We start from the raw sequence: 8,175 nt of genomic DNA on the forward strand, positions 1-8,175 counted from the left end.
GGGGTTCTGTGACTGCTTTATCTGAGGTTTGGAACGCTGCAGAAGCATCTGTTTCCTCATCCTCGGTATCTCCTGATTATAGATTACATTTAACCATGAATCTGCTTTTCAATTGTTCAATAACTTTACAATGTACATTTTAATAAAGTCTTGAATGATGCAATACAAATTCTGTGGAGTAATATTTTCAGATTTAGCAAGATTTATTGAAGAAATAAAACATATGGTAGGAATGATCATATTCTCAAGGGTTATATCACCCCCTAGAACTGATATAAAAATAAATAAGCATACATATATAAGCCACGTCCCAAAAGTTCAGAGGATTCCGAAGAACAACTCCCTAAAGTAAATCTAACACTCCAAGACTTTTCATGACATTATTATGTCCTGAAAATCTGAGATTATAGATTACATTTAACCATGATCTGCTTTTCAATTGTTCAATAACTTTCCAATGTACATTTTAATAAAGTCTTGAATGATGCCATACAAATTCTGTGGTAGTAATATTTTCAGATTTAGCAAGACTTATTGAAGAAATAAAACAACAATTGTCTAACTTTTGAAGAATGTATTCAAATACACATTTAAATGACAACAGGAGGGAGGAAATCCAGGTGCACCCAGGTGGCTTTTTATACAATAGCCTCTTTGCATCTTGTTGTAGTGTTTTGAAGTGTTTGAAAATGTACACATTACATCAACAGAAATCGATATTACTTTGTAAGCGGCAGGTATATGGTTAACACTCATGATCGATTCCAGCACCAATAGCGGATGTTAACCATTTATCTGTCACTGGCAAAGCCATCTTGGGTTGGATGGATCTGTTCCCATGGCAGCCTGGAGTCTGTATGAAACTCCAAGACTTGTCATTGCGCAGGATCTTTAGCATATTCTTCATATACTGCAATACTGTAGTATATGGTAGGAATGATCAGATTCCCAAGGTTTATAGGTCAAATCACCCCCTAGAACTGATATAAAAATAAATAAGCAAACATAAATAAGCCACATCCCAAAAGTTCCGATCTATCAACATATGCATATGGTTATTCCCTGCATTGACTTTGTAATGGAAATAGCTCCCAAATGTAAAAAAAAAACAGTTTCACCATTTTGCAACAGCAAAAAAACTTAATAATAGTGATCAAAAGGTCATACAGTACCCAAAATGGTAGCAATGTAAATGTCATCACGTTCCGCAAAAACACATTATAAAGGTCTGTATACCGAAGTATGAAGTTCTTAGCGTCAGAATAGGGCAAAATGATGGTAGTCTCGAGGTCTAATGACTGCCCTGGGGATGCGCCATCTCAAATTAAGTCCTGCATCCGGGAATTTGTATTGCAGTGTGTTAGCTCAATGAGAGCTTGAACAAGCAATTACAGGATTGTTTGTTCAAACCAACCTGCAAAAAAAAAAAAAGAGGTTTAAAAATATAAAGTTTATTTTTAATAAAAATAATAAAAGTGAAAATCCCATAAACACCACCCTTGCCTATTCACTTATAATAAAAGCCTCGCATATTGCTATTGCCGCGTCCATAACAATCTGTACAATAAATTAGAAACATTACTAGACCCGCTCAGTGAACACAGTAAAAAAAAAACCTGAAAAACTTGCCAAAAATGTACATTTTGCATCTCTTCCCAAAAGTGTTCTAAAAAGTGATCACAAAAAGTTACAAACACCAAAATAGTACCACTGAAAACAACAACTTGCCATGCCCTCAACTAGCTCCGTCACCCAAAAAAAATACTTAAAGTGTAACTGTAAAGCTATAGTGATTTTACCAAATTATTATATGTGATTCCACCCTTTAAAAACAAGCAGAAATAAGCTTACTTTGTGCTGCTCGTCCTTTTCTTTCCAAAGTTCTGGCATTTTCTGTTCTGAAAGTGCAAAAATCTTTTTCACTAGAGGTGAAGTGGGCGGAGACTAATGTCTGTCAGTCTATGCCTTCAGGATGAGGCCAGTTAGCTTGCCCACAGATCCCATGATGCAGTGTGTTCTCTCTTAAAGTAATTTAAAGCATTAAATACATTTAGTTTTCCACAAGTTAATCCACTGAAAACTGCACTGTGCACCTACAGGATGTTTATGGTGACCATCCTGGCAGCTTTCATGACATGGAGGAGCAGTGAACATGTAATAAGTGGTATAAATAATTAGTACCTGAAATCTATGTCTGTGCTGTGTAAGAACTAAGGGTTAATAGCTAATCTGCACGGAGCTGATACTGCTGATGACAAGGTGGGGGAGAGGGGAGCAGCATAAGGTGCAGAGACAGAAAGTTCTGTAGAATCAGAGACTGGGATGGAGGGACTTCTAGGGAACAGGGAGATTGTGTACCTTACTATTCTGTGCAGGAGACAATTGCATTCAGCTCTGCTGCATTCACTACCACCATGACCTCCTGCTCTGTGAGCAGGGAGCAGCAGCTACTCCCTTCCCATGAAACCGACCAAGAAAAAAAGTGCAAACAAAGTACGGATTCATAGGGCTTGTCACCACATGGAGAGGAAGTAGCAATTGCAGCTCTGAGGTAATCTGAGGGGGATAGCAAGGAAACTACTTAATATAGGTAACAAAGATAATAGTAAACGTTATTTTACATCCCAAGAGTTATTGATTTGTGGAAAAAAAACCTTTACAGGTACTCTAAGTTATGCCTCAGAAAATGGAATTTCTAAAACAATGGCAAAATGGCATTGCTATTTTAGTTTCTCTTCAGTAAAATTGGCCAAGTCTATAGAAAACTATATAAATGAGGTAGTGGTCCATAGAATAACGATAATATACTTCTTTTATGGTACAGTGAACAGGTCTCCAAAAAAAATGCTACAAATCCAAAACACACATTAAAGAGTAAGAGGAAATCTACCACCGGGATGAAGGCTTGGTAAACCAAGCTCACTTACATGCTAGTGTATGTCCCTTCTGTTAGGATATGTTCTTCATTTATCTTCTTAAGCCCTTGATTTTACAAAAAAAAACATTTTTTAATTATTATATTTTTTTAACTATTGACATCTATTGAGTCTGGAGCCCCTCAGGCTCATTTGCATAATATGTAAAAAATGAAAATGTTAAAAAAAAATTAAAAAAATTCTTTATTTTCAAAGTTCAAAATCCTCTACTTTTGAAACAGATAGTTATAGCACCCAAATAAATGTATAACTTACATTTCTCAAATACCTGCTATATGTTGGCATGGTTTTTTAACATTCCCCGTATTTTACTAGAATGTTATGAGGCTCAGGATGTTTTCCCATTTTTTGAAAAATCACCAAAACCCGCATTTAGATGGACCTGCTCAACTTTTAATTGACTGTGAGAGGCCTAAATAATAGCTAGACTCGTAATTTACCCCATTATAGAAACTACAACCCTCATCATATGAAAAAATCACTTTTAAGAAGTTTGTTAACCTTCTGTATGGGTGCATGGCCAGGCATAGCACTTTTCTGGTATATAATTTAATCTTAATCTTAATTGGTAAGATTTTTGGGGGCCGTTTAACATACCATAAAATAGTATATTATTTTTATTCTATGGATCACGATGATTACGCAATTTTACTGAATAAAAAGTAATTTGGCAAAAATGTTAATTATAGCATCACCAGTTTTTATATGTATTACTTTTTTATTATTTGGCTGACAAATCTGGTTAAGGCCAAACAAAGAATAGGACAGGCACTACCAATGTATACAGATAACAAATAAGTCCACGTATCCTAGGAGAGCATGTAACCAACAAAAGAACAAAAGAGAGGATACGTATGATGGACTAAGGTAATATCAAAAAAACTTTATTAATACATAAACACAGTGACAACAAAACCACATAATAAAAACACTTAAAATCTGGTTAAGGCCTTATTTTTTTACGAGAAGAGTTGTTCTTTTTGCAGGTTTTATTTATACAAACTTGAACTTGACCCAGCAATGCTCTGATCACTTGTTCAAGTCCAATACACTGCAATACTTAAACCCTTAACGCCGAAGCCACTTTTCACCTTCCTGACACAGCCCATTTTTTCAAATCTGCCCTGTGTCACTACAAGTGATTATAACTTCGGAACGCTTTAACATATCCAAGTGATTTTAAAATTGTTTTCTCGTGACACTTTGTACTTCATGTTAGTTGAAAAATTTTGGTGGTATGTTTTGCATTTAGTTATGAGAAAATCAGATATTTGGTGAAAATTTGGAAAAATTCTCGGTTTTTGAACATCAAAATGTTCTACTTTTTTCACATATAGTTATAACAGCAAAAAAACATAATAAATAACATTCAACGAATGTCTACTTTATGTGGACATGGTTTTTTACGCATACTCTTATTTTTGTAGGATGTTATGGGCCTTTGAACGTTAGGTGCGATTTTTCACATTTTCATAAGAAAAGCAAAATCCTGCTATTGAGGGACCTGCTCAGGTTTCAAGTCACTTTGAGAGGCCTAAATAAAAGTAAAACCTCATAAATTACTCCATTAGAGAAACTACACCCCTCAACGTACGTAAAACAACTTTTATGAAGTTTGTTAACCCTTTAATTGTTTTACAGGGGTTAAAACTAAATCGATACTATTTTGAAAGTACATTTTTTTTGGCTAAATTAATGTGTTTTTCAAAAAATGTACAAATTCTCAGTGGATAAAATACCAAAACTCTCCACAAAATTTGATACCCAATCCCTCCCGCATATAACAATACCCCATATGTGGCGGTAACCTGCTGTATGGGCACACGCCAGAGCATCGAAGGGAAGCTGCCCCATTCAGAGCAGATTATGCATTGTCACTTTTTATTGGCTATACAATCTTTATTTTTTTGGCAATTTGGACATGTAAGGGCTTATTTTCTGCAACATGAGATGCACTTTACAAATATTTCATTTCATTAGCTTATTGATGAAATTTTATTAACTCTTGAATGTATGGGTGAAAAGAAAATTGTCAATTTTGGTTTCCTTTCTTTTTGTATTTTTTGGGGGTCGTACACCGTACACTAAAAATGCTATATTATTTTTATTCTTCAGATCACTACGATTACGGTGATACCTCATTTATATAGTTTTTGGTTGACAGAGCTGGTTTAGGGCTTACTTTTTACGTGTTGAGATGTCCTTTTAAGTGGTACCATTTTGGCGCACATAACTTTTTTTGATCACTCTTTAGAACATTTTTGTGAACAGATTTTATGAAAAATGTACATTTTGTGTTTTTTTCACTTTATTGCATGTATATAGGGAATATTTGTGTTTAGGGGACTTTAACTTTATTTAATTAATTATTTTTATTAATAAATGTTTTTATTTAATGTTTTTAACTTTTTTATTTACTTTTACAGGTTAGCTTGAACAAGCTATCCACTGACGTAATAGTACTGCATTTTGCGGGAACTCACCTCCCGCGATGCAGTACTATTACCTCAAATGTCGGGAAGGGGTTAATCATTGTAAAGCAGTGTAAACTCTCTGAGCATGCAGACGCATGCGGAGACAGTTTACAGTCAGACCCAGCTTACAGTCACCCAGAAGGGGTCTGACCGCAGAAGAGATCGGCAACCCCGGGGCACTTGGCAGACCTCATGCTGCCCAGAAGTAGATTGGATCCCCTGGTAAGCGGGAATCCGATCCATAGTGGGAAGACCCTTACAGTCATGCTTGACTGTGGTTTGTAAGGGGTTAATAGTCGCGTTCGGAGCCACTGCTTCTGGTGCTGGCTCCATTCATAACCCTCTAAGTGTTTGACAAAATGGAGGTTAACAAACTTCATAAACATTGTTTTAAATACAGTGATGGGTGTAGTTTCTATAATGAGGTCACAGCAGGGACAGCAGAGAGCTTCAAGAAGGGTCTAGATGCCTTTTTACACCTAAATAACATTGATGGTTATGTTATATAGAATTGTTTCCCCTAAATCCCTTCCTCATGCAATCCCTTCCCTTCCTTGGTTGAACTTGATGGACAAGTGTCTTTTTTCAACCGTATAAAGTATGAGGTAATTTTTGGGCTTTTACTATTATTTAGGTCCCTCAAATGTGTGATTTGTGTTTTGAGTGAAAATGTGAAAAATTGCACCTAAAGTTCTAATCCTCATGACACCCTAAAAAATGAGAGAATGCATGAAGTACACAGTCAGTAAATGTTAGTTATCAAGTTATTTTGAATTTCAAAAATCGTTAATTTTTCTGAATTTTTGGAAAATATCAGTTTTTTTTCATAAATATACGCAACACATATCACCCAAATTTTTCAACTAATAAAAAGTGCAATGCGTCATGAGAAAACAATCTCAAAATCACAAGAATATGTCAAAGCATTCCAAAGTTCTGTCCACTTATAGTGCCACATGTCAGATTTGAAAATATGGGCCGTGGTAGGAAAGTGCAAATTGGGCAAGTAGCTAAGAGGTGTAATGTGCCTTTACTTACCCCTAGAACAAAAAATTACATGGACATCAACCCCTAGAGACAACACAGTTTATATCAATCTTTAGCAATGATTCTTTCTCAAAGCTGTGAATTATGCTTATTTGTTGACCGTATAGCTGTTTGCAGGCTATTTTTTGATGAGGTTATTTTGGGGAACTTGCTGAACACGCCTGCAAATATGAATGAATTGGGTAGGAGGTAAAACATTAATTCTGACATTTTATTAAGGTAATTATATTGCATTTATAAAATGTAAGCATTAAGCTATATTCACACAAGCTTTTTCATCAGTTTTTTATGGCCAAGTTTAAAACATGTGGCATCTGTCTTGTATCCGTCTGTTATTAACAGGCAAGTTGCAATTATTTTTTTTGTTTACTTTCCATTGGATTTTCTGATTCCAGTGTATCCTAGCAACCATCTTTCACGCACGGTGCCCAGATGCTATCGCAATGACATAAATTTTTTTCACAAACCTGCCTATTTTTAAGGAACGGACACACAGCCATGGAAAAGAACACATTATGGAGTAAAGTATTTAGGGTACTGTGTGTTGCCCATTAAATGGAAAAGGAAAATTTGTATAAAAACCTCTATTTTCTGGATCAAAATGATTATTGAGATACCTAATTTATTGGTAGTGTTATACTATAAAGATACTTCAAAATATTGTGATACTAGATTATTTTACTTTTTTTTTTAAAGAGAACCCGTCAGGCAAATTAAAGCTCTATACTAAATATATTTTCATAAACTGCCATTAGAGAGCATTGCCTCTATCCCTTCATTGCCCCTCTACATGCCTGTAATCTTAAGCAATGAGGTCCTAAAGCTGTATGAGTCATTAGTATATTCAAGCTGTCCAGCTTATTTATGAGTGGGAGGTACAGCCACACCCCCAGGGCTTGACTGACGGCCTGTATTTTTTTTTAAAAAGTATTTATTTTTGCAGTTTTTGAATTTTTATACAAACATAATAAACAAAACCAGAAATCAAGATTGTCTGTCACATATTTCCTTCCCCCCAATACAGGATTATTATACAACAGCCATGGTAACAGTCAGGTTCTTACTGCGTTTCAAAACTACCTGAGGGATATTACATAGTAGATAACAGCAGGATACTGCAGCCAGACATCTTGATACAACACAAATAACTATTGACACGTAGACAATCAGTCACACACACACACACACACCAGCACGCTCAGTCTCCTTCATCATGGAGAGGAATATAAATCACATGTGATTATAAGGCTGTATGGGGAGTCGCGCACCATCTGGACCAGATGCGGTCAAACTTCTGGGGACACTTCCTGTTGGCATACAGGGACCGGTAGTGGGGAATGACACTATTAATGAGTAGTATCCATCTTTTTAATGGAGGGGGCTCCTGGTCCTTCCAGGTCATCACCACCACTTTTCGGGCGTAGTATAGGACAAACCTAAAGAAAATTTTGTCATAGTGGCCATTGACAACTTCATTTATGATGCCGAGGAGACACACAGAGGGAGATAGTAAGCGTGGGAAATCAAAGTGTAAATTAAGGAACTCCAGCACTTCGGACCAGAAGACATGGACCCTAGGGCAGGACCAGACACAATGCAGGAAGGATCCGACTTCAGCCTGACAGCGAAAGCAAAGATCATTAGGCATTGCTCCCATGCGAAATAGTCTAGCAGGGGTGAAGTATACTCTATGGAGGAATTTAGATTGGATCAGGAAG

General features: G+C 36.1%; 1 long non-coding RNA gene across 1 annotated transcript; it reads right to left on the bottom strand.

Annotated features, from left to right (window-relative positions):
• Positions 1-258: 258 nt before the first annotated feature.
• LOC140104570 (uncharacterized) lies at positions 259-2,971 on the bottom strand. The gene is made up of 3 exons (XR_011850364.1): positions 2,928-2,971; positions 1,852-2,021; positions 259-1,414 (listed from the first exon to the last, which is right to left on the bottom strand). It is a non-coding gene; the product is annotated as an uncharacterized lncRNA (long non-coding RNA).
• Between the last annotated feature and the right edge of the window lie 5,204 nt (positions 2,972-8,175).

This window comes from Engystomops pustulosus, chromosome 10, assembly GCF_040894005.1.
Source record: "Engystomops pustulosus chromosome 10, aEngPut4.maternal, whole genome shotgun sequence".
NCBI lineage: Eukaryota > Metazoa > Chordata > Amphibia > Anura > Leptodactylidae > Engystomops > Engystomops pustulosus.